At 36.6% G+C, this 26,007-nt stretch overlaps 1 long non-coding RNA gene across 6 annotated transcripts; it reads right to left on the reverse strand.

The window, feature by feature from the left end:
* Window positions 1-5,820: 5,820 nt before the first annotated feature.
* LOC144298802 (uncharacterized) lies at window positions 5,821-25,928 on the reverse strand. 6 transcript variants are annotated; one of them, XR_013365687.1, is made up of 7 exons: window positions 25,825-25,928; window positions 25,180-25,355; window positions 24,540-24,642; window positions 22,700-22,784; window positions 13,849-13,939; window positions 7,395-7,658; window positions 5,821-5,963 (listed from the first exon to the last, which is right to left on the reverse strand). It is a non-coding gene; the product is annotated as an uncharacterized LOC144298802 (long non-coding RNA). The 6 variants fall into 6 exon arrangements; XR_013365690.1 differs by lacking the exon at window positions 22,700-22,784 and having other exon boundaries at window positions 5,824-5,963; XR_013365688.1 differs by lacking the exons at window positions 5,821-5,963; window positions 7,395-7,658 and adding an exon at window positions 11,901-12,070 and having other exon boundaries at window positions 22,700-22,769.
* Between the last annotated feature and the right edge of the window lie 79 nt (window positions 25,929-26,007).

Here is a 26,007-nt window from a genome sequence, read left to right on the forward strand (position 1 = left end):
AGGGGTGCCTGGTTGGCTGAGTTGGAAGAACATGCAACTCTTAACCTCAGGGTCATGAGTTCAAGACCCATGTTGGGTATGGAGCCTATTTAAAAAAAAAGAAATAGATGATACAGATACAGATATAGATATAGAAAAGGAGATTTGTTATAGGAACTGGTTCATGTGGTTATGGAGGTCAAGAAGTCCCACTATTTGCTGAGTACAGCTGGAGAACCAGGAGAGCCAGTAGTGGAATTCAGTCTAAGTCTGAAAGCCTGAGAATCAGGGAACCCAGTGGTGTAAGTCCCAGTCGGAGCTTGAAAGCCTGATGTCCAAGGGCAGGAGAAGATGGATGTCTCAGCTCAAGCAGAAGAGAGAGTTTGCCCTTCCTTCACCTTTTTATTCTTTTCAGGCCCTCAGGTAGATTGGATGATACCTTCACTGGTGACAGTGATCTTCTTTATACAGTCTCTGGATTCAAAAGCTAATCTCCTCTGGAACACCTGCACAAAAACACTCAGAAATAATGTTTTACCAACTATCTGGGCATGCTTGAATCCAGTGAGGTTGACACATAATATTATCCATCACAGTATATGAATTTTTTGCTTCCTGTTTATTAAAATTTGTATGTTACATCATAGAAAAATACTATCAGTATATTCAGTATACCCACACACTTACAGAGCTGGATTTTAAAGGATGTAACTAATAGGTGATTTCATTTCCTTCTTTGTCCTTTATGTATCATCTTAATCATATTGAGTTAGTAGATGTTTTTGAAAATCATATTTAAAATATTTTTTAAGGATTTTATTTATTTTAGAAAGAGACGGAAAGCATGTGCATGCAAGGTGGGGTGGTGAGCAGGAGGGCAGGGGGGAGGGAGAGGGACAAGCAGACTCCACCTGACTGTGGAACCTGATGGATCTCCATCCCACGTCCCCAAGATCATGACGTGAGCCAAAATCAAGAGTTGGATGCTCAATCGCCTGAGACACCCAGGTGTCCCTAAAACACTTAAAGCAAATTTTAAACACTATCTTAACATTAAAACATTTCTTTCACTTGCTTTTCTATTTTTTTTCTTTTCTTCTTTAGCAAATTTGCTCTGAAAAGAAAAAGTGTTCACAATTGCATCTCTAATTATCTCTAATAACTTCTTTTCAGGTATTGGCCATGTAATTATCCTAGCTCTTTCACTTTAATGTAGTTCTTTGGTTGTGTGTTTTTTTCTAATTAAAAAAAAATATTCTTGGGTTCATTTACCACTAATTAAACACAAATTTGCATATTTTCTGTGTAATGTATCGTTCTTGGTTCTAAATCTGTCATCACTACTTTTTTTATTTTCTGTATTTGCCAAATTAGTTATTTCCTCAATATTCATTTATTCGACAAATATTTTTCCACATTCACTGTTCTAGGCTCTGGGGACACAGAAGTGAGAGAACCGAAAATCCCTGTTCTCATGGAGCTTACATTCTAATAGGTGGCAAAAGGCAAGAAAAGAAATAATCAAATACATAGTATATTGGAATGAAAAGATTTGGGGGTGGCTCAGTAAAGGTGAAGGTGAGACAAGATTATGATATAAAATAGGGTCTGTCAAGGAAGGCTTTTCTGAGAAGGTGAATTGAACCAAGACTTGAAGGAGGTAAGGTAGCAAAGAGCTAGGGGAAAGAAGTCTTCAGATGCTCATGTTTTTTTTTTACTTAAAATAATTCAATATCAAAAATTCCAAATTTGCCAAATAATCAGAATTTCATTTTTCTTATTTGAGTTTTCCATGACCAGAAAAGGATTATTTTGGAAAAAAAAAATCTTGAAACACACACACACACAACTCTGAAATTTAATTTTTTTGAAGAAGATACATTTCATCATAAAGGAATCCAGAGGCCTCAATTAATAGAAAGCACGTGTCTAAGACAGATATCATTTCCCGAAGGCAACAACAACTGTGATCTTAACAGCACTTTAAGCTCCTTGAGAGTAATAATAAGGCAGAAAGACTCCTAAATTAAATATTGTTGAATTAACTCATTGAAAAAAGTTGAAAAAATAAAAGGCTCTTTATAAAGCCTCTTCTGAAATTTACGACCAAGAGATGGTAACTCATCTTTATGGCATCCCTCTTTAATAGATTATTAAGAAGAAATTGTCTTCAATTGCTAAAAGTCCAGATGGGCTTCTGTTAAAATCCCCTACTGTGCATTCATTGCCGTAGATGGTTTCCTGTCAGAAAATGGTGTAAATTAGCAGCTTGATGTTCTAAGACTGGGTTAAGTGGTTTGTTTCAGACAGGGAAAAATTTATGGCATGAAATACAAATGCTTAAGTAATCATAAAAGTATTCCATTTTCTGAAGCTGATTTCACATTAACACTTGGCCTATCACATAGCTCATCATGTCTTCTCTTGTAATCAGGAGGAAATGGGTTCTTTATCTCAGAAAAGCATGGGGAAGTTGGTAATCTTTTTTTCACAAAAAGAATCTTGTAATAGGATGGAGAAGAGGGTTAAGAAAACAATAGATGTGTAAATGTCATTGGAGGGTATACATCTGTAAACCATTCCCTTCTGAAATGTTGGAAAGATTGCAGTATAAATACTGCTTCATCACATGTTTTCCTTTTGTCTAGTTCTTCTGTTGTCTGGAGTCTCGTGAGATGAAATGCATACCCCGAAACAGCATCCCCTCTGAACCACAGTGGGAGGATATTACACTATTCTGTGGCCCTGCTCACTCTATGTTAGCCCCCAGTATTTTCTTCTGCAGGTGCCAGGTCTGGTTCAGGGATGAAGCTCAAAGTTAAAATCAAATCAATTGCATACACAGGTGGTTAGACTAGAATGTGTTTGAATCTGAAAACCAGAGTGAATGTTTTATGTTAGAATGTTTCCAGAAAGTAGTAGGAAAAATCTTCAGAGCAAAATGATGCCAGCATAAACAGTTGTGGGCTGCTTCAGACGCAATTGACCCTTTCGCTACTCACTCCTTTTACACATTTAACTTTACTGTTTTTCAGGTTTAGCACAAAGCAGAGAAAATGGAGTATTTTGAGTGTAAAAGAGGGTCTTCATTACACTGTCTAGGAACGAAAATCAAAACCGGCAAAGATTAGTTCTATGTTCAAACTAAAAAAATGTATGTAAATAAATACACATAAGTATATATGCATCATGCACACGTGTGGACGGTGATAAAGTCAGTGCCTCTGTGGGTTGGGCAGGTGCCTCAAACCAGTGAGTTGAAGACAACTGGGAGTGGTATAGCCTGTGGCATACTCAGAAGCCCAGACGTTACCAAAATATGTCAGCTACTACAAATTGGCAGTTTTGTGGGACTGTGAACTCAGTGTTGCCAGGTCTTTTAAAGAAGAAACCCAACATCTGACTCTGTGTGTTGTGCATATGTGTAATTTTTTGTGATTTTGTTGCTTAAATGGACTCCTAGGCAGCCAAACTGAAATCACACGCCTATGAGTATAGTAAAGGCTCTTGATGGTCTTTATGTCACACCCACGCACCTCTGATTAAGAGGTGAATGTGCTAACTAATAATTGCAGCACATTTATCACACTGTTGGCTGACTTTTGTGTTTTTTAGTAAACTTCCCTCAGTTATCTTTCTAAAGAAAAGGAATATTTATTTTAATTGAACTTATATTTATATTAGCATTTATTATTAAGTGTACAGTTTTTACAAAGCAGAGTTGGTTTTTTTTGGGGGGGGGGTTGTTTGTTTGGTTTTTGTTTGTTTTTCTTGAAATCTCCATATCCTGGACCTCAGGAATTTTTCTCTTGAAGTTGCAGTAAAATTCTAAGCGACCTTAATGTGGTAATTTAGGATACAGTTTACCAACAAGTAAATTTGTAATTACTTGTGTTAATCTGGAAGATGATAGTAAATATGCTTGATATTCAAAAAGACATGGTTATATAGGCTACAAGGATTTACTGGGTGAGGATGATCTGGGTTTCCCAGAGCAAAGAGAAATCTCAGTTCAGAAAAGGCCAATAAGTTTGTGTATAGAATTGAGAATTAGGCAGACCCTCCCTCAGACAGAGGTCCCACAACATAGGCTGATCAAACATCATGGCTGTATTTAGGAGGCTGAGATATGTTAATGGAGTCCAAGGAGAGTCATTTAGAGCTGTAGATTCCAACTACCTGAGTTCCATTTCTAGGTCTGCCATTATTTCATAGCTAATTCACTCTTATTTTTAAATAAGAGAAAAGTCTGCATCACACTTTTTAGAAGATCTTTGCTCAGATCATTATCAAAATCCATTTTAAAAGGGTGTTACTTTGATTGAAGAATAGCTTTGGGGATGAATGACATAAGGAATTGGACTAGATTTTTCTAAGAGCATGTTAACTTGCAAAAGTCTAGGATCAGTGTACAAACTTTACTCTAACTTGACCCAGGCATTAACCAGTACCTAGATAGGATTAAAAATCCTATATGGTGAGTGTTGTGAATAAAGATCAAGGCAGGTCCTATGCTAATTTCTCTGCCTTTACACAATGTTCCTTCTTACTCCCGCAGCACCTGAACATATCTTGGCAATTCTTCCTTTTGTGGAATGTTTTCTGACATTCACTTAGAGGTCACTAAGAATATGTATGTAAATGGAAAAAATAATTGGCACATATGGAGAATGGAAAAGATAACTAGCAGAAATTCAGGACTATTTTCCATTTGGAAAGATCAACTTCTGCCATCAAATAGAGTTGGTCAGATACTTCTGGTTGGTTCCTGCTGACTTGTCTTTGTTTATATTTAAGGAAATATGGGAAGAGTTATGAAATTAGCTAGAAGACCATTGAGCATAGGCCTCAGATTTCTATTATCTATAAATATTTATCAAGCACATGCCATATGTCAGGCTCTGAGGAGAATGTGGCGGTAGTATGAGACACTGGTGTTGTACTTGGAGCTCTAAAGCTAGAGGGGAGGTAGGAATAGCATTCAGCCAGTTGAGTCACAATGAGACAGCTGTAATATGCTTTGGCATTTGTACAGTTAGAGACTTCATAAGGAAGCCAGCGGGTCTTCATGATGGAGATAGAGGCCTTTGGAGATGACTAAGGAGGAGAATGTGGTGAGACGCTGGGAAGAGTGGACATAATGAGCAGTACTTCTTAAACTGCTGAGTGGCCTAATGATGTTTCTCTGTTGGACATGACCTAGTGCCTCAGCTCCAGCCACAAGTGCTCTTTCCCCCTCCCCTGAGGTCACTCCTCCATGCTATGGGAATCATTGCAATCCTCTGCTACTATAAAGACAACCCCCTTACATGACAGTATTTGTGCAGAACCTTGCTGAAATGAATATCAAAAGAAACTTTGAAATGGAATAGGAATCACAAAAGAAGTGTCCAATGTGTTTGCACATGATGAAAGTGTGTGTGTGTGTGTCTGTGTATTAGAATAATTTTGCAATTTGGGAACCAATGTGTGCCACCATTCTTCTCACCAGAACACCTTTTATATTCTAATTGTAAGTACATAGACTTCCATTCTTGTCCGGAGGAGATTGGTACAAATAAGAAAGCCTGGGTTCAAATACAAGTTCCCTTACTTATTAGGCATTAGATCTTGGGCAAGACACTTGACCTCTCTAGGACTCATGTCAAAGAATAATTCAGAAAATTTTAGTTGTCTACATGCAAAGGTACTCATAAGGGAGAACAGTTATGGTCATATTTTTTTTTTATTTTTTTATTTATTTATTTATTTTTAAACTTTTTATTTATTTATTTATTTATGATAGGCACACAGTGAGAGAGAGAGAGAGAGGCAGAGACACAGGCAGAGGGAGAAGCAGGCTCCATGCTCCGGGATCCCGACGTGGGATTCGATCCCCGATATCCAGGACCGCGCCCTGGGCCAAAGACAGGCGCCAAACCGCTGCGCCACCCAGGGATCCCAACAGTTATGGTCATAAATGAGGAAATGAAAATAAATGGATTCTAAGAGAAAGGAAGAGGGAAAAGGAAAAATTGCAGACAATCTAGGAACAGTAAATTTTTTTTTTTGAACAGTAAATCTTGCTTTCACGTTTGTTACTATTATTATAGTCCTTATTTGGCAACCAGGAAAGAGGCCACCATGGTCATGGGTTCTATGGCTTTGAGCCGAATGTTTAGGGTCATTTATAGCCACAATTTCAGTTGTTGATGTATTTGTAATACTCCTTCCACACCAAAATACCCCTGAGGTTTAAGCTGTGAAGAATTACATGATGGACAATTTTGGGTGTCTATCCTTCTGTTAGTACTTCTGTCTTAGTTAGCAAACACCTATACCATGTACTGCATCATGATTCCTTGCTCAATTTCCTCACCTATCCAATGAAATTACTAATACCATGTCAGTGGGTTTTTATGATGGCTAAATGAGATATTGCATACAAAGTCCTGAAAATGATACTTGGCTCAAATAGTAAATGCTATTTTACTATGATCCCTGTCATTATCGTCATTATCTTCATTATTACTACTGAATGATCCTGATTTATACTGCATTGAAGAATTATTTCAATTTCAATTGTCAAATCTCTTTAATAACAGCACTCTTTGCCCAGGAAGCACATCTCAAATAATCAAAATATTCTGGTATTTAAGAGGAATTCTTCGTGGACCTAGATCTAATTTCCATTCTCTTTCCACTCTGTGATGGCATAAGGCATTTTCAGAAACATGCCAGAGTCAAGTCTCTAAAGGGAGAGCAAACTGTGTGCACACATCATCCAAAGGACCTACAGCAAAATCTTCAAACCAGTCATTCCAGATTGAAATTCCATATCATGAGCAAGGAGCTCAAACTTTTTCCCATCTTTCACCTTAAAGTGAAATGGACCTCACCTGTCACCATTCTGGCTAACTTCTCCAGTGGAACCCAGGGTCTACTTTTGGCCAAAAGCCTTGACTACATCATAGGAGAAAATAATTGGTCCTAGAGTGTTGTTTGTCTTCCTTTGTTGTCCCTTACTTCATGAGAATCAGTGGAAAAGAAATGACAAATGCAACATGTATTTATAATACATTTGTCTTTCAAAACCATTGTTTGTACTTAGTTTTATTTTTTTATTTCTGGCTCTGTCTGAACTTCTCTTGGAAAAGTTATTGCTCCTGTCCTGGAAGAGTCCATGAAATTCTATTCAATTTTCCAAACTTACTTTATTTCTTTTCTCTCCTTTTCCCCTTCCCTTCCCTTCCCTTCCCTTCCCTTCCCTTCCCTTCCCTTCCCTTCCCTTCCCTTCTCTCTCTCTGTCTCTCTTTTCTTTCTTCTTGATTCTGGAGGTAAAATTTAAAAAGGATTCTTGTAGGACACCACTATTTATAATGAACAGTTATGACAGATGCCTTCCCTCCCTTGGGCACATTCAAGGTTTCACTTACTTTGCCAATTACCCTGGGACCTTGCTTCTGATTTCTTCTGGAGAAAAGCCATACAATGGAGTTGTTGTTTGATCTTAAATTCTGCCTCGCTGATAGTTCTCTGACAAAGCAGGAGGGAAAGTCCTCACTGAAATCTGGTTCTCCTCTCTTAGTATTGTGTCAGAGGATAGATAGCAGTGGTTCATTTCAGTACCAGAGGTACATAGAAGAAGGTCAGAGATGCAAGTAAGACTGTGTGACTAACGTGCATCGAACATCGACTATCTGTAGGGCAAAACACAGAAGTCATATGTTCATTGATTTGTTTATTCTCATACCAGTCCTACTTTACAGATTAGAAATTTAATGCCTAGAGAGTTTAAATATCTTTCCAAGAAGCAGATATACAAGTGTTTCTGTGTGCTCAGATGTATCCCCTCTTACATACTGCTTTTTGATTTTTAAGGTACTAATCCAGTCATCACTTGAGGAAACATTTAAATAATTTGCTTGAAGAGTAGTACAATCTGAATATATTTTCATTAGCTATCAATTTTGTGTATTTTATCATCTCAAGTACCTTATTAGAAGCTTCTGAGACACTGAATTAAGCTGAGATGAATTGAGTTCTTAGGTACTCTTTGGAGGACTTGGTGATGCTGATTATTCCTTCTCTTTGTTTTCACCTAGGATGCAGTAAATGCTTACTCACTATCTCATTTCCACAATTATCTCATCAGTGAAGTATTCCATTATATATGGATTATATATATATATATATATATATATATATATATATATCCATCCATTTATCTGTTAATGGACATCTGGGCTCTTTCCATAGTTTGGCTATTTTGGACACTGCTATTATATACATTGGGGAGCAAGTGCCCACTAGATCACTGCATTTGTATCTTTGGGGTAAATACTCAGTATTTCAATTGCTGGGTTGTAGGGTAGCTCTATTTTCAACTTTTTGAGGAATCTCCATATATCCAGAGTGGCTGTGCCAGCTTGCATTCTCACCAACAGTGTAAAAGGATTCCCCTTTCTCTGCATCCTCACCAACATCTGAAGTTTCCTATTAATATTAGCCATTTTGACTAGTGTGAGATGGTATCTCATTGTGGTTTGATTTGTATTTCCCTGATACTGAGTGATGTTGAGTACTTTTTCATGTTTCTATTGGCCATTTGCATGTCTTCTATGGAGAAATGCCTGTTCATGTCTTCTGCCCATTTCTTGATTAGATTATTTGTTCTTTGGGTGTTGAGTTTGATAAATTCTTTATAGATTTTGAATACTAGCCCTTTATCTGATAAAACATTTGAAAATACTTTCTCCCATTCTGTCTGTTGTCTTTTGGTTTTGTTAACTGTTTCTTTTGCTATGCAAAAGCTTTTTATCTTGATGAAGTTCTAATAGTTTATATTTGCCTTTGTTTCCTTTTAGAGATGTGTCTAATAAGAAGTTGCTGCGGCTGAGGTCACAGAGATCACTGCCTGTGTTCTCCTGTAGGATTTTGATGGATTCCTGTCTCACATTTAGATCTTTCACCAATACTTTCAGGAATTTTTGAGCTCATTCTGGATTGTTAAATTACCATGACATCAACTCCTTTTTGACCTATGACTGTCTTAAAAAAAAAAAATCACACAATGGAGAGGATATCTGACTATTATCAGGAAAACCTGCATTACCTTTGTTTTGTTGTTTTGAATCTTTTGAAACTTGGGCAGATTACAGAAACCCGGTTTGTACACGTCGATTGGACATAGTGTCACCAACTCTGCTGACCTTACAAGGTGATTGTGAACATTAAATATTCTAAACCATGTGCTTTGGGGAAAAGTGCAAAGAGCTTTCCAGTACAGTGATTTTATTTCATTGCAGAGTCCTTTTGCAGGCCTTTGACAGTTTTCCTTTTATAAGGCCATGTGTTTGGAGTGGAACCAAGAGAGACAGCAAGATTCATTTCTACTCAAGAGTGTATTTACTCCATTCAAAGTTACCCAAAGAAGCCCCAGTTCATACTCAAATTGGAATTAAGGAGTAAGATTTATGAGGAAGTTTATTGCTTGATTATTCTGTGAAAATTAACAGGACTGTAGTTGGAGCAGCAGTTGTAAGTGGGAACAAATCTTTGTTATCACAATAGTCAATACTGTTTTGATTTAAGAACATGGCAGATATAAATCTGGGCATTACTAGTTCAGGAGTGAGTTGACATTATTTGTAGATGTACCTTACATTGCTCTTTGTGTATTCTGAATGCAAGCTCTAGACCTTCATTTATCCAGATGAGTTTAACAAATGACTGATGTCTGACCTGAGTTTTTGCCCTTTGATGAATGAAGGCAGATACATTAATGTGTGTTGTTGCATAAACCACTGAGAGAAATGACCCTATAAATCCCAAGCAATAAAATGTATTACAAAAGAAATAGATCATGGAGTAAAGACAAGTTAAAAATGCATTTTTTTTCATGATTTGTAAAACATCATATTGCCCTGACTAATGTTTTAGAGTTTTAAATGTAGCTGGCATCATGCTAAAAAATACATCAAATGGCCTCTTGTCTTTATGTAATATCCAAATCTAAAGAGGCTAGAACCCAGTGATATAAAAGGGCACTTGTATGTGTTGCATTACTGTACTTGTGTCTCAAGAAATATAAACCTTTTTAAAAAATATCCTGAGCCAACGAGGGTGACTACATTAATTTTGAAGCTCTATACGTAGAATAAGGCAGTTTATTCTCCAAATGAACCACTGCCTGCTCCAGATCAGTCTCCCAAACTCTCAAGGTCCAGATGCAGGGATAACTTCTTTATGAGGCTATTTTCCAACAACTGAAAGTTAAGCATGCAAAAAACAGGACCGTCACTTCTACTCTGTCTCCATTGCCAGACATAAACAATGATGTAAATCCAGTAATGTGTCAGGTGTTGTGTTCTGGTGGATATTACGGTACCTGCCAGGTGTAACAGAAATGCGTGTTGGGGTCAGATGTACAAGATTTGAATTTCCCTGACACTAGAGTGACTATGCCACCCCCTTCAGAATGCTCTTCCTCCTATTCCTTAGTCAAAATTGGCATCTATCATCGGTATTGCGAAGAAGCTGACAACCTAGAGAGAAGAGACAACATACATGCACAAGTGATGATAGCACAGAATTTTCACGATGCTATAAGAGATACAAAAAGAACTGGGAAATCTGAGAAGACAGAACGTCTTTCCTTTGTGGGTAAAGAAGTAGATTAAAAAGTGCTTTATTAAGATGACAATGTTTTAGCTGGAATGAAAAAGATTTGAAAGATGAGAAAATTTCTTACAGGTGAATGTGGTGAGAGGACATTCCAAGTTGAGCAATAGATTCAGCAAAATTTGGAAGGAAAGGATAGGTGTTGTTTTGCCAACCTGAAGTTCTATAACATGTCTGTGATGTGGGACATTGTTACTCAAAGTGTGGTCCACGGACCAGCGGCATCAGAGCAACTCCAGTCCCACTGAATCAGAACCTACATTTTAACAAGGTGAGTCATATATAAACTGAAGTTTGAGGAGTGTTGGTTCAGGGTGCATGAAGAGTATCCACAAAAATCATATCAAACAAAAAATAAAATGCTAATTTAAAAAGGTCCTTAGGAATTGTCTAGTTTGACATTTGGTTGAGAAAACTAGTTTACAAGTGGTTGATCCTGATGGACTTGAGTTTTTTCCCCTCACACCACTCTAGCTCCTTTTTCACTGCACCATATTCACAGCCTTAATACCAGACTCTAAGTTTTAACATGCTGTAGTAGGACATGAAGAATAGTTGAGGATTTCTGATTAGATAAGTAAGAGAAGAGTAATTGGATTTTAGGGAGATAAATCTAGTGGTATATTTTGGAATAGACCAAAGGGGAAAGAACCAAAGCTAAGAAGATATTTAAATAGTCTTACAGAGGATCTAAAGGAGAGTGAGAGGTAGAAAAATGAGAAACACGTGGAAGGTGATATATTCTCCACTTACGTCATTTATCTAAAGCTTTTGGATATATTTGCCTCTTTCTCCCTTGATTCTCTCCTTGTTCCAGTACATCATATAAAAAAAAAAAAAAAAAAAAACACTGCAAAACCCCACCAAAAGTGGGTTCCACCAACCCACTTTTCCCTAATGAATATTTAATAGTTTCCTATTAAATAGGCCAACAGTCAACTTACCTACAATACTTGATATTCAACCCACCAACCACAGTTTGCATGACATTATTTCTGCCAGGAATATCTATGCTTTTGTTTACTAATTAGCTAGGTCAAACCATTCATTAATTCAATCACTTACCCAATGATCTGTCTATATCACACATATTTAATTAATCCCATTGTGTTCTAGGCTCTTTGCTATGATGGACCATATAATAGACTCATTTTCATAGAATTTAGCAGTTTAGCAGTTATGGGGATTCTGTCCAGTATTGAGCATACTGCTAGCTAAGTGTACAAGATAAATGAGATGTGGTACCTCACCTTAGACTGGCTCATATTCTTGTGAGTTGTGCTCAAGATGGAAATAGTGGGCCCAATCATTTATTGAGACTGCATAATATGGTCTGTTATTCATGGATTTTGTTAATCTGCAACTGCTCACACATACAAGCATATTATGTGGAAGAGATTGTCGTTCTCTGTATTCATAGCAATAAGTTCTGTTCAAAGAGGGAAAATATTAAGATTCTTTTAAAACCAATGTCAAGATCCATCAATTTTGATCTATCAGGTGATAAAAATGCCAGACAACTCCTGTAATTATGCTAAAAAAGCCAAAAATCATATATTCTACTGGGAAGTGCTGGTAACACTATCAGACTTTTAACATATTATTTTTTGCATAAGAAAATTCACAGAAGTAGATCCCACTTCAGAAGGACTTTCACTCGTATTGTGTATCTGAAGCAAGAGTCCTTATGCTGTAGGTATTGAAGAACTAGAATTAGTCATGTGCATTGCAGGCCCTTGTAAAATATGAATGAATTTCCTCATATTGGTCAAAATACTAATGATGCTTTCTCATTTCTCTCAGATTGTCCTGTGTGCTCATGTTTTATTTAACCTTCACAGGAATTGAGGAAATTTTTGCTAATCAGTGGTAACACGTAGTAATCTGGTAATACAGATTGATGATGATTTTCCAAGGAACAAAACTCAGTTCTCCAACTTTCCAGTCTATTTAGTTAAATAGTAGGAAATCCTCTGAAGATTTACAATTGGGTGTAAGAACTTATCTCTTTATAGAAGCTGATGTTGTTGAGCAAATTTTTTTTTATTTAGTTCTGAAAGAATCTTCTTGAAACCTGTGAGATTGGAGTGACCTGGTACAATTTGAAAATACAGCTAGGAGGTATTCCTCTTCCCTTGGATTTAGTATCAGTCCATGTTGTTGGGAGAATGAATGCTATTTTTGGATGTTTTAACTTGAGCACAGCTGGTTATCTAGGCTAAGTGTCCCTTTTAAGTTCAAGAAGTTCCATATTATGCTTTGACCTTCTGGGATAGAGAATAATGAAGAACCAGCATACACCAGACTACACCCAGTTCTGCAAATTACTTGAACAGCAGAGAAGAATAATGACTCCAGGGCATGACCTTGAGGACTGGATGTATGTGATAAGAAATGTCCTGAGTGAGGAATCCTGGACATGCTCAGAGGAATAGAAAGATTTTACTTAGCATTATTGAGATGATGTGTGGAAGGGGAGAGTGATATGTATTTTTAGAGCTATTCTCTCATTTTCTTGCATTATTAATACCTTACATTTACTGAAAGACACTTTCAGTCCATGACTTCATTCAGTTTCCAAAGAGACTTGATTTCCTCTTTAAATTCTTTCCCTAAGTGAATGCTGAATTCTTCCCCAAATTAATCTATTTTTTATCCTTTTAAATTTCCAAGTTTTGAATAGCACAGATGAATAATTTATATGTCAAGAATGTTTTTACATCATAGTACTCAGAAAACATAGTCTCAAAATACCTAAGTAAATATCAAGGAAAAAGACACAATAATGAGAGATATTTTCATCTTCTGTTTTCTATCTTCTTATCTTTTCAAATGAGAAAAATAGGACAGAGTACTTTAAGGATGTTCCTTCTTCCATAATTTTCCTTCTCTTTAGAGAAGTCAAGTATTTCCTGCAGTTAGTTTTATTAAATAAAAAGGACAATACCACAAAAGCAAATACAAAGGAAAAACTCAGAAAGCTATGTCTTTCCTTCCTTTCTTTTAGACAGGAGCAGCTAAAGTAAGACATAGAGCCCATGGTTGTAGAGGTCAGGACAGAATTTAAAGAGGTTGAGCAAGGTTTTTTTTGAAAGGCAACAGTCATGAGCTACAAACAGAATTCTTTAAGAAAGCAGGGCAGGCTCAAAGAGGTAGTTTATTAAATGTATTGGAATCTGTTGGGGGAAAAATGATCAGATACCTCACCTGGAGATGACTCCTCGTCATCTGTCCACAAGTTCACTGGCTTCCAAAAGGCTGACTTTGGACCTGTGTCTATGAGAAAGTTTCTACTGGACTATGGGGAAATCAGAAAGACAAACAGAAAGATTAAGTGGCCTTTCAAAATAACACATTTATTCAGATTTGAGAACCTTCCTTTATTCTGACAATATATATATTTTTAAGATTTTATTTATTTATTTATTTGAGACAGAAAGAGAGAGAAGCAGAGACAGAGGCAGAGGGAGAGAGAGACTCTCATGCAGACTCCCCACTAAGTGGGGAGCCTGACATGGGGCTTGATCTCACAACCCTGGGATCATGATATCAGCTGAAGTTAGACACTTAACAGATTGAGCCACCTAGGTACCTCTATTCTGACAATATTTTATGGGTTAAGTTGCCATTTCTTTTTTAGAAATGCTGGCAGAATTTGGCAAAATTGACATCTCACCTCATTTTTATTTTCAGTCTCCTTTCCTATCTCCCATCTCCTTATTTCTGGCCCTTAGATATCTTTCTTATTTTACCTTCTGATTCTCTAATACTACCTTCTTCTTCTCTATCAATACTACTCCCATCTTTATTGCTCTAGGAACAATTTGAACATTAATGGTCTCAATCATTGGTTGGCTAGATCAATGATTTCAGACTAATTCTTCAGATGTGAGAGTTCATTATTTAAAATCTTTTTCCAAATATTTATTTTGGAAAAATTATACACCTACAGAAAAGCTGCAAAAATAGTAAAACACATCCCTATACCTTGAAACAAGATTCGCCAACTTTTAAACTTTTCCCTTTGATTTAACTCTCTAAGAGTTCATATTTCATGTTAAACATATTCAGTGGAACCTGAACATACATAAGCTTTGATTATATTTTTATTCATTCAAGTTAATGATAACACTTTCTGCAATAGATTTGGGAAATAAAGCAAAACACTCCATCATCCCCCCAACCCCATCTCTCAGGAGTTCCAGGTGCTCAGGGAGAAAGGTCTGGAAAATCTCATTGAAGTATTTTATACTGAAATATGGATGGATTCTAACCATCTGAAGTAGCATTTGTACTTAATAAGTTGAAGTTGTTAATCTACTTAAATTTGTAACAGAGGATACATATGTTAGATGATACATTTGAGGAAGAAATTTCTGGTGATGCTTGCCTCCTATAGCCCGAAATTATGTCCTCTGGGCCTTTCCTGCCATGGGATATGCATTTTAACTGAACGCTAATGTTCCCTGTATTACTTACTAACTTATCCTTGAAAGTGACTCTGTGGTCTACATGGGACAAATAAAAAAAAAAAATGGGGCATATTCTTTGAAAATCAGAGCTGATCCAGGAAATCCATTTTGTGTTTGGTTCTTATATCTAAATGTTTAAGTGATATAGTCATCTCTTTGGGATAAATTATGGGTTGGAGAAATGGGCAAATATTTGCAACCACAAATCACTAATCTAGGTATGGGAAGGGCCCATGTATTTCATAAAGCAAGGCATGCCTGTGTTCCCATTCCCCACAAGCATTTTGGTTAAATGTGAATCAGAGTTTGGGCTTCCCCTTAGACTTGTGCCTCCCAACACAGCTGCAGGCTTCTACAGAGGTTGTGCTGAAGAGTGATCCTATCTGATGAACCACAGGATGTCAACAAGACACACCCATTGTCCCACATTTGGCAGTCTCTAAAAAAAGAACGTAGCAACGAGCTTGCTGCAAGCCAACCCAACCCTGACCATAGTAATAGACTCTTCCAAATGGGTGCGGCCAAGTGGATCACATTGAAAAAGAACAGGCCCTAGGATAAATCCGAATTAAAGAAAAGCAAAACAAGGCTTAACTGTCACAAAGAATGGAAAGGAGCTGTGGACCCTTTCATCTTCACTAAGGTTTGAGAGGGTGTTGACTGCACAATATTGTTCCAGCCTTAAGCTTTTTCCTTGAATTGAGAATCTTAAGAATGAGAGGAGGTGGTTTAAACTCATGTTGGCAATACCACACCTCAAAATCCAGGATAGAAAAAGACTCTTAAATTGTAGCTTGATGAGAAAAGCCCTTTTAATTTGGACTCAGGATAAAGAAAAGTCCATTTCCCATAATTGCTATTCATTTTAATACACAAAGAAAATAGGAGTGTAGTCTTCTCTTCTGAAAGTGTACTGTTTACACACACACACACACACACACACACACACACAACCCAATCAGGAATTAATACTAAGAAGTAGGTATAAGACTGCATGACAATTATAGATACATGTGAATATATACATGTAAACATAATGTTATTCCATATCACATATGCAGGGTAAATAAGAAATATACACAGTATTTGGAAAACAGTTATTACTCAAAGCAATTGTGTAATTTCAATGAAGGCTATCAGCAAAAAGATAGGTGTGTACCCATGGTTTGGGAGCGTTTTCTGAAATATCAAAAAAATTTGGACTTGTTTTGTTTTGTTTTTTTATTTTGTGGTTTGAGTTCTAGAGCTAATTTATTGTGTTTTGGAAGTTAAAAATTAATCTAGGTGAGTATATCTGATAAATCCAAGGTATCTCTTCCATCTGTCTTACCATGCTCCTCCTCCTCATACCCACTCTAAACTAAAAGGCAATCTTTGAGTCTTTTCCTCCATCATCTTTCCCATTCAGGCAGTGAGTAGGTTTTATGCTTTTTCTCTTCCAAATGTTCCGGGTAGCCATTCTTTTTTCTATTTAGATCACCACCAACCAGTTCAGAAAAAATAACCCCCACCCTTGACCACAATATTCCACTGGGTACTCCTTCCGCAGTTTCTCAAACTTCAAATCTTTTACTTAGTTCTCAGATCATAGTAATGGTATTTAATCACCCTGACTTTGCACATGTTAATCTTCTAATAAAAAGTCATCTGTCACTTCATATTTTGTGCAGCACCCAGTTCAATATTCTTGGCCTCGTTTCCAAGGCCCCTTATTGTTTGCTTCCACCACAATAATGCAAATTTTGTTTCTACTACTCTCTAACACACACCACACACACTATTGTTGTAGTCTATGTTTGTTCAACAAACTCTGGACTAAAATGATAATTTTTGCCTAACATCCTATACTCTACTTTTCTGGCAACACAGTGTCATCTCCTATTGCTTTTCTGAATCCTTGCCAAGTTTTAACCTACATAAAACCAGTGTTCTATGAAGGCTGCTATGACTACAGTAATGCTCATTTATTGTGTTTCTGGGCTAAACTTTTCACCAACGATAAACTCAAACACATTATTCACACCCACATATTTTTTTCAGATGAGTATGTCGACCAATTAGATAAGGAAGATTCTTTGAAGAAAGTGACCATGCTATAAAAATTAATTTCCTCATTTATGTGTCCTAAAACAACTAGCGTAATGCCATATCCAGTATATGGAGTTTGATTAATGGTTATTTTGGAATAAATTAAGATTGACTATAAATTGAATATTCATAAAAAAGAATGTCATAGAACCAGTTTCAAATGTAGTTTAATTCCAGAAAAGCCAAGTTTTGACCTTCATATGCAGTAATACTAAAAGAAATCCTGTCATTTTCCACTGTATTTTAGAGTTTGCTAAGAGCCTTCCCATGCAGTTGTATGCTTTTCCACATGGAAACACAATCGGATAAGTTTTATCATTATTTCACAGAAAAAAAAAATGTGATTTGATCAGGATCATGCCCTAATCCAACCCTTACCCAGGGATCACCTTAATATTAATCCTGAACTAACCTAAACTCTACTTTAATCCTCATCCAATAGTAGGTCCAGCCTCAGACTGAACCCAAACCCTAGGTTTAATCCTAAACCTAACTCTAACCTCCCCTAGCCTCACCTTAAACTAACACTAGCCCTAATCCTAACCCTAGTTTCCCAAATCTAACAATAATCCTAATTTAGGTTCTCAACATACCCTCAGCCCCTAATCATAGACCTAATCCTAATCCTAGCCCTAACCCCAGTCCTAAACCTAACTGGTAGGTTCACATGGGGAGCATGTAATTAAAACCAAGAAAGTCTACAAAGAGAAGCATAGACAAAAGAGGGATCTGGAATGTATCTGAATGTATATATGCAGTACCAGAAACATTTGAAACATAGCCATTATTTTTTTCGCAGTAAATTCTAACTTTCAAAAAGAGGGAAACTCAAGCAAAGGAAGCTTTTCTCATGAATATATATATATGTTTATAACTTTTCTCAGAATGCTTTTTGATTTCATGACAGACAAATGAGAATCGATTTTTCCCACATGCAGAGGTCTGAGGATTAGCCTTAACTAAAATAGGTGAGATGAATTTAGACTCGGCAATTCCTACTTACTGTTGTAATAAGAGGTGAAAAACAATTCACACACTTGAGATTGACATGGTAGTGAGTTTAGTAGTGCCTCCCCAAAATATAAGTCCTTGTCAAAATCTGGAACTTGTGAATGTCACTTTATTTTGTAAAGAAGTCTTTGCAAATATAATTAATGTAGAGATCTCGAGATGAGATCACCCTAAATCCAGTGACAGTGTCCTCATGAGACACACAGAGGAAAGGAAGGATAGAAGAGGAGGAGGCAGTGTGACCACAGAAGCAGAGATGGGAGTGAACTGGAAGCCCTGCCAGCAGCCACCAGACACTGGAAGACACATGGAACAGAATCCCCCCTAGAGCCTCAGAGGGAGTGCAGCTCTGCCAACACCTTGTGAATTTTTAGTCTCCAGAATTGTAAGTGAACAAATTCCTGTTGACTTTTAAGCCACCAAGTTGTGATCATTTGTTATAGCAGTCCTAGGATACTAACAAAGTTGACCACATCATGCCATGGTATGAAGAGGTAGGGACTGTAAATTTGCTGGGCAAAAGTCCCGTAACAAACCATTAGGCAAAGAAAGCTTAATCAGAGAAGAGGCTGCTAGTAGTGAGGCTTATGCTCTAAGGAAACTGGATTGGGGTATGAAATTTTTACATGAAGGACAGTCTATAAATTTTCCATCTTTACCACCTACTACAAACTACATGAGACACTAATTAGGCAAAAATAAAACAAGAAGGTTGCTCTTCTTGAGGATTTCACAGACACCAGAGGGGAGATAGATGTATAATTAGGTAAAATATAAAGGAATAGTTTGGGCAAATGAGATAGGAACCCAGGCGACTTCATCTACTTAGGAAGGTGGAGAGTGAAGGGGAGGGGAGGGTATTACAGAGAAAGTCAAAGTGGAAGTGGAATGTTAGTCAATTTTCAAAGAATGGCACTGGAAAATATGTAGAACTCAGCTCCAAATTTGCTTCCATATAATATGCTTAAATTTATTAAGTTGACTTTATTAGCTTCTTCATATGTGTTTGTATTGTCCCTTTTTTGTCCCTCTTTTAATGTCAATATTTTTCATTATCAATTCTGCCATTTACAGAGATTTAAAACTATATGGATGATGCTTTTTTTTCTCATCAGTTATTTTTCATATGGATCTTATGGGGTAGGTAGAGTAAGCTGCAGCAGTGATTCCATTTTAGAGATGCCAAACAGAGCTCAGACTATAGCTATGAAGTCCCAAGTAGTTTGGGGAACTTTAATGTCCGATTAGGAAATGCTACTGGCACAATGATTTTCCTATACGATGGCTCCAATCATTTCATGTACGTGCTCAACAAATCTCAACTTCTACCACGTAACCTGGGACTGGTATTCAAGGACCTCTACCAACTGATTCCTTTCTAGTTTCATCATGGATCCCAACATGTCTCTACTTGGACCTTCCATTAAATGTGTTTTTCATAATTTTGTTGTCGTAATACTTTTTACATGAATTCCTTAAATTGTCATGAAATCGTGCATCATCTTTAAGGAAAGAATTTGTGAGTCTTAATTGAAAACTTTCCTCCCTCGTCTCTTCCTTCAATATATATTTATTTAGCTTATCAAGTGCTGGATATGGGGCTAGGTCCTAGAGATATTAAAAACTCACAAACTCCTAGCAATGAACTACTTGTCTCTAAATCTAATGGACATTTTTCTTGTTCTCAAAATCAACACTTGCTTCTCTCACTATAAGTCTAGCAAATAATCTACTTGATGTCAGGGGCCACCTTTCTTTTGCTCTTCTGCTTGTTTTCATTCTTCTATGTCTGGCACATGGTAGGTATTCAGTAAACTTGAATGAAGGAATTGATAAATACTGAGGTTAATATTTGTATTTATCGAAGAGAAAATATGGCTGTTTATTTTGAGAAAAGAATAATCCGTCAGAATCTTCAGATTTGCATGAAGGACAGAAAACTCATGGGCAAAAGATAGACTCAATGTAGAGTAGTGGATGGCTTTCTCTTCCTCTTCCTAAGTAACTGACTTGGAGAGGACCATTTGTGGCAAGTATCATTCGACTCACTCAGAGGAAACTGGAACTGTTGAACTTTAGAAATGAGGAGGAACAGATCTTAACATTTCCTGGAAACAAGGCTAGAGATCAGAAGGCGATTGCTCATGTTAAACCACCGAGGAAACATTTACCTTTACCTTGTAATTAATTTTAAAATATTTATTTATTTATTTGAGAGAGAGAAAGAGGGAGAGAGTGGGAGGGAAAGGGACAAGGAGAGACAGAATCCCAAGCAGATGCCTTGCTGAGATCATGACCTGAGTGGAAGCCAAGAGTTGGATGCTCAACCAACTGAGCCAGCCAGGCACCCCTGCACTTAGTTTTTTCAAGTGATATTTTATATGTCCACATTAGAACAGTAAGTGGCAGGTTTAGGTTACCTGTATCATTGATGTTCAGGATTATTTTAACTATACCCTTTTTGTTAATTAGAAGCTTTCATGGATGCATATACAAACCCAGTGAAAGCAGAGATGCTCTGTGTGAAGGGTGGGCTGAGTAATTCAGTGGTCTTAGGTAATAGGGCTTTTGGTGACGTTCTATTGGTGCCGAAGAAAGCCCAGCCTTCATAGCATTCAGTATAAAGACCCTATAGTAGTTTATAAGAGAGGATATGAAAATGTTGATTAAAGGGTACAAAGTTTCAATTATGCAAGATGAATAAGTTCTGGAGATCTACTATAGAGTAATGTGACCATATTGTATTATATTGCAATACTGTATTGTATGTTTGAAATTTGCTAAGAAGTTCCCACCAAAACACACAAAAGAAAAGGACAACAGAGGTGGTAACTATGTAAGATGATGGACATGTTAAATAGCTTGATTGTGGTTATTTCACAATGTACGTGTATTTGAAAACATCAAGTTGTACACCATAAATATATGAAGTTTTTATTTGTCAGTTATATCCCAATAAAGCTGAGGGGAAAAAGAAAAAAGAGAGAGAGATGTGAGCAAATATCAAAGCTTTCAATCAGTGGGCACTTTAACTATATATGGCAGAACAAAACATCTCTTGTGTTGCTCTATTCTCTGAAACCATCTGCAAATAAATAAAAGAAGCAGAAAACTGAAGATCCTGAATGCTCCAAACTCTGGGAAAGAAAGCATTCAGACTACAGAACAAAGAAATGCACAAATCATTGAGAAATTTAAAAATACAAAGGAACCATTAAAAACAGAAATTAAAGCATAAAATAATAATGGTAAATAATAATGGTGGAACCAAGAAAATACATTCATCTTAGCAATAAATACATATAAAATAAACACTTGTTAACAAAAGAAAAAATATTCTCAAATTAGATTTATAAAGTCAGAACCTTACTAAACTCTTTAAATGGAATGGATTTGAAATGACTCAGGTAGGTCAAAAGTAAATACTGGGGAAAGACACAGGAGAAAGTAGCAAAGAGCAAGGATTATAATATTTAATTATTAAATTCAAGTGACAAAGATGGTGCTTCAAAAATGAAAGTAGCAACGACCACAATGAAGGTGTGTTACATGTTTTTCAACCAAATAACAGCCTCAAAAGCTGAAGGCAAAACAAGCCCAAGTGTAAAGAGGAAATAAAATATTGGCAGGAGACTTTTATCTACTTCATTCAGAGCAAAACATACTAATTGTGCAAAATAGTAAAGATATTTAAGAAGATATAAGCATATAAATAACACACTTAATAAAATGTATCAGGATACATAATCAGGAAAGCAAACAGCTCTTCTTTCATGTACCCATGAATTAGTTACAAAATTGCACTTTATATTAGTTCACAACAAAATCTCCATGGCATTGATTCATAACAAAAGAGAAATCAACCACCACCAAAATGTTAAAAAAAAAACTTTCTAATTCACTGTTAGGTCAAATATAATATCAGAAATCAAATTACAGCATACCTAGAAAAATAGGGATGGTAAAAATCTATGCATCAAAACTAAGAGCAATTTAAAGCAATTATCAGAGGTAAAATCCTAAGAAATCAGAGAGGATGGAATAATCCAACTACACAACTCAATATCTGACCCAAGAAATGTTTCGAAAGGAGAACCAAATGAAAACAAATAATACAAATTTGCAAACGTGAATAAATCTGAGAGCTGATTCTTTGAAAAAGCTAACAAAACAATGCATTAATTTAAAGTATCAAGAAAATAGAAGTATATGAAATTATAAAAAAGAATTGAGAAATAACCATTGATATGGAGAAAATAACAAGTATTTTAGAGAATGCTTTTTCTCAATTTTATGCAAATACTTTTGAGTATTTGGATGAAATGCATAATTTTCTAATGAAAAGAAAGTAACTTCAGAAGAGATAGGCCAACCTCTGTAGAATAAATTTATGCAGCTGACAAAAAGGGACTAGGCACCTTCCCCTGTCTCTTCCTCACATAGATGACACAATTTTACTTATTGTTAAAAGATAAACTGAGACTTACTATGATGTTTATCTGATCAAATAGGCAGCATCGAACAGGAAGTGGTTAGAAGAGTCACATTGAACAGGAGCTAGGGAGGAAGACTCTGACAGTAAAAGTGGAAGTAAAGCAAGGAAATTATTACCGTTATAATTTTAAAGATTTATTTTATATATTTGAGAGAGAGAGAGAGAGCACTGGGGGGGAGGCAGAGTGAGAGGATCTCAAACAGATTCTGTGCTGAGCCACAGAGCCTGACTGGGGGCTTGATCTCACAACCCTGAGAACATGACCTGAGCCAAAATAAAGTAAGTTGGAATCTTAACTAAGCAATGGAAGCTCCCCTCAAGGAAATATTTGCTTGGCTATAACATAAGCAATTGCTTTAGTTGGGAAAACCTAGTTGGGTGTTTGTGACTGGTAGTCCTGAGATTTTGATTTCTTAACCTTCAGGCATTTATAGGCTTGGGAATGGTTTACTTATGTATGATACTAAGTCATTAAAGCCACTTCAGTCTAATAGCCTCCTTGTTTAATTAATTTAGGATTATAAACATACAAATTCTTTCAAACTATTGAGAAACAGAACTTTAAGATTGATTACACTGTTTTAGACCTCAAAGAAAGAGAAAGAGAGCTTCCAAATTGCTATTATGACATAAAAATAACATAGAAAAAGCTAACATCACAATAAAGAAATTATGGAAACTATGATCAATTACAAATATGAATGCTGGAGCACCTGGGTGGCTCATTGGTTGAGTGTCTGCTTTTGTTTAGCTCAGGTCGTGATCTCGGGGGCCCTGGGATCTAGCACCACATTGGGATCCCCGCAGTGATCCTGCTTCTCCTTCTGCCTACATCTCTACCTCTTTCTCTGTGTCTTTCATGAATGAATGAATGAATAGAATCTTTAAAAAAAATGTGAATGCTCACATACTGGTATGCTATTAAGTAAAATCTAGCAGCACTTAAAAATGTATTAAAACTCTAAGTGGAATTGCTCAATCAGTAAAGGCAAAGATGTCCACTGACAATATCATTATTCAGAATTTTTCTGCAAATAAGGGCAACTGTGTGGCTCAGTAAGTTAAGCATCTGCCTTCAGCCCAGGTCATGATCTCTAGGTCCTGGAATGGAGCCCTGCATCGTCGTTAGGCTTCCTGCTCAGTGGGAACCCTGTTTCTTCCTCTCCCTCTGCCCCTTCCCCTACTCGTACTTTCTCTCTCTCTCTCTCATGAATAAATAAAATCCTTTAAAAAGGAATTTTTCTGTAAGTATAATAATAAATGTGATATGAGGTATTGAAATATACATTATATATGTTCTCATATTATTTATATAACTATATGCATGAAAATTTTGGGAAGGAATGGTTATCTTTGAAGTGGAGGCTAAAGACCTGGGGTGGAGAAAATCTTGGCTATCATATCTCATCAAATTAGTCACTTTTTATTATAAGACATATCATTATTCAGTGTAATACTAAAAATAAATAACCTTGCCAATTAAATTAAACATTATGGATTTTGATAGTATAATTTTAAATAATGATTCTTTTATTTCAGAAATTTTAGAATATGAAAAATCTTAGGATTTAAGAAAATTTGTGTTATTATGTGTTTTGTTAGTCCTTAAAATTTTTACAAATATATTTATTACCTTTTTATTGATAGCTATACAACCATTTTAGCATTACCTTAGGACAAAAAGAAAACAATTATTGAGTTTCCTCAAACTGCATTCATTAGGAGTTCATTTTTTTTCCCCCTCAGTTTCTGATCTAAAAGAGAAACTGGTAATGGACCTTTAACCCCCTTTATCTTTATCCCAGTTCTGAGGAGTTTTAATATCTGTTGACCTCTCAGAGGAGCCTCCTGGTTTCCTGGGCTTTTCAGGACCGCATGTGCTCATCTCTGTTCTCCACAGGACCATACTCAGCTCTGAGCTCTGACACAAGGAGGCTGGGAGAAAGAAGAATCAAGAGGTGAGGAGTAGCCAAATCCTGTAGGGTCTTAAAGTAGTATGAAAAATTTGAGTTTTCTCTTGTCAAATTCATTAAGCTGAGGAGGTTGTAATGCTGTGGTGGCTGATGTAGGAAAGAATGTTAGGGTTCAAAGCTGCTGGCCAAGAAAGAATTCTTGAGATGTCTTTCTTGCAAAAAGCTAGTTTTATTAAAGCATGGGGACAGGACCCATGGGAAGGAAGAGCTGCCCTAGGGTCATGAGGAGTGGCCCATTATATACTTTCAGGTTGGGAAAGGGTTACGGATAGGATAGCACAAATCCCTAAAGAATTTTGGAAGCAAGGTTTCCAGGACCTTGAGGGGGCTAGCTACTGTTAGGAAAGGTCATTTAATACAATCTGATAAGACCTTAGGCGTGAGACCCTTCAGATGTCTATCAGTGGGTCATATGCTTGGAGGATGATTGCCAACATATATCTTGGGGAGGTAGAGATAAAGTTTCCAAAGGAATTTTTATATGGTAAGGTAGACTTACAGGGTCCTGGGGTTCCTGCTAAGATCGCCTTTTGCTCTTCATGAAGTGTCAACATCAAGGCAGTTGAGTTCATAGAGGAAGGTCACTCTGCCTATTTTAAAGGACTTGTCAATGGGTTGTAGGTGGTAAGGAAATTTAATAAATGCTCTTCTGCCTTTGTTTCCCACATCAGGAGCCTGTGTAATAAGCAAGGTTAAATCTAAGAGTGCTTCAAGGTTTCAAAACTGAAATGCTGAGGACAACCAATCACAAACTACCAAGTAGGCTTTAAGCTATAGCCAAACACATAACTTCACTGCTCATCTTCCACACTACTCCGAATCAGTCTCTGGGAAAGTTCTGTCAGTGGAGTCCTCCTAATAACTTTCCATTTGGCACTGCCAGATTCAAACTGATTTTTGCTCAAATAAACTCTTCAAATGTTTCATAAGCCTGGTTTGACCTTTTAACACTCTCAAGGGAGATTTTTAAGTAGTGACTATCATGATTAGATTTTTATGACAAAATCCATGTTGATGGGTAGAAAACATGGTGACTGCGGTGTGGAAATCAATTAGAAAAACACAAAATGGAGGTCAGAGACTTAAACTCAAATTTCCAGTCCCAATTTGCTTATGTTCACATTCACTCTTAAGTGGGACTAACCTTGTAAATAGGGAATCCACTCCTTTAGTGGGTTAAGTTTAAGGCATTCTGGGAAGCTGGAACCTGAAACTCAGCTCCCACCACTAACAGTGCTGAACTCTGATCAGCTTATGTCATAGAACCATTTTGTGACCTTAAGGATGTACTTTTTATGAAACACTATTGTGACACTGAGATCTTTTG

Source organism: Canis aureus, chromosome 26 (genome assembly GCF_053574225.1).
Source record: "Canis aureus isolate CA01 chromosome 26, VMU_Caureus_v.1.0, whole genome shotgun sequence".
Taxonomy (NCBI): Eukaryota; Metazoa; Chordata; class Mammalia; order Carnivora; family Canidae; genus Canis; species Canis aureus.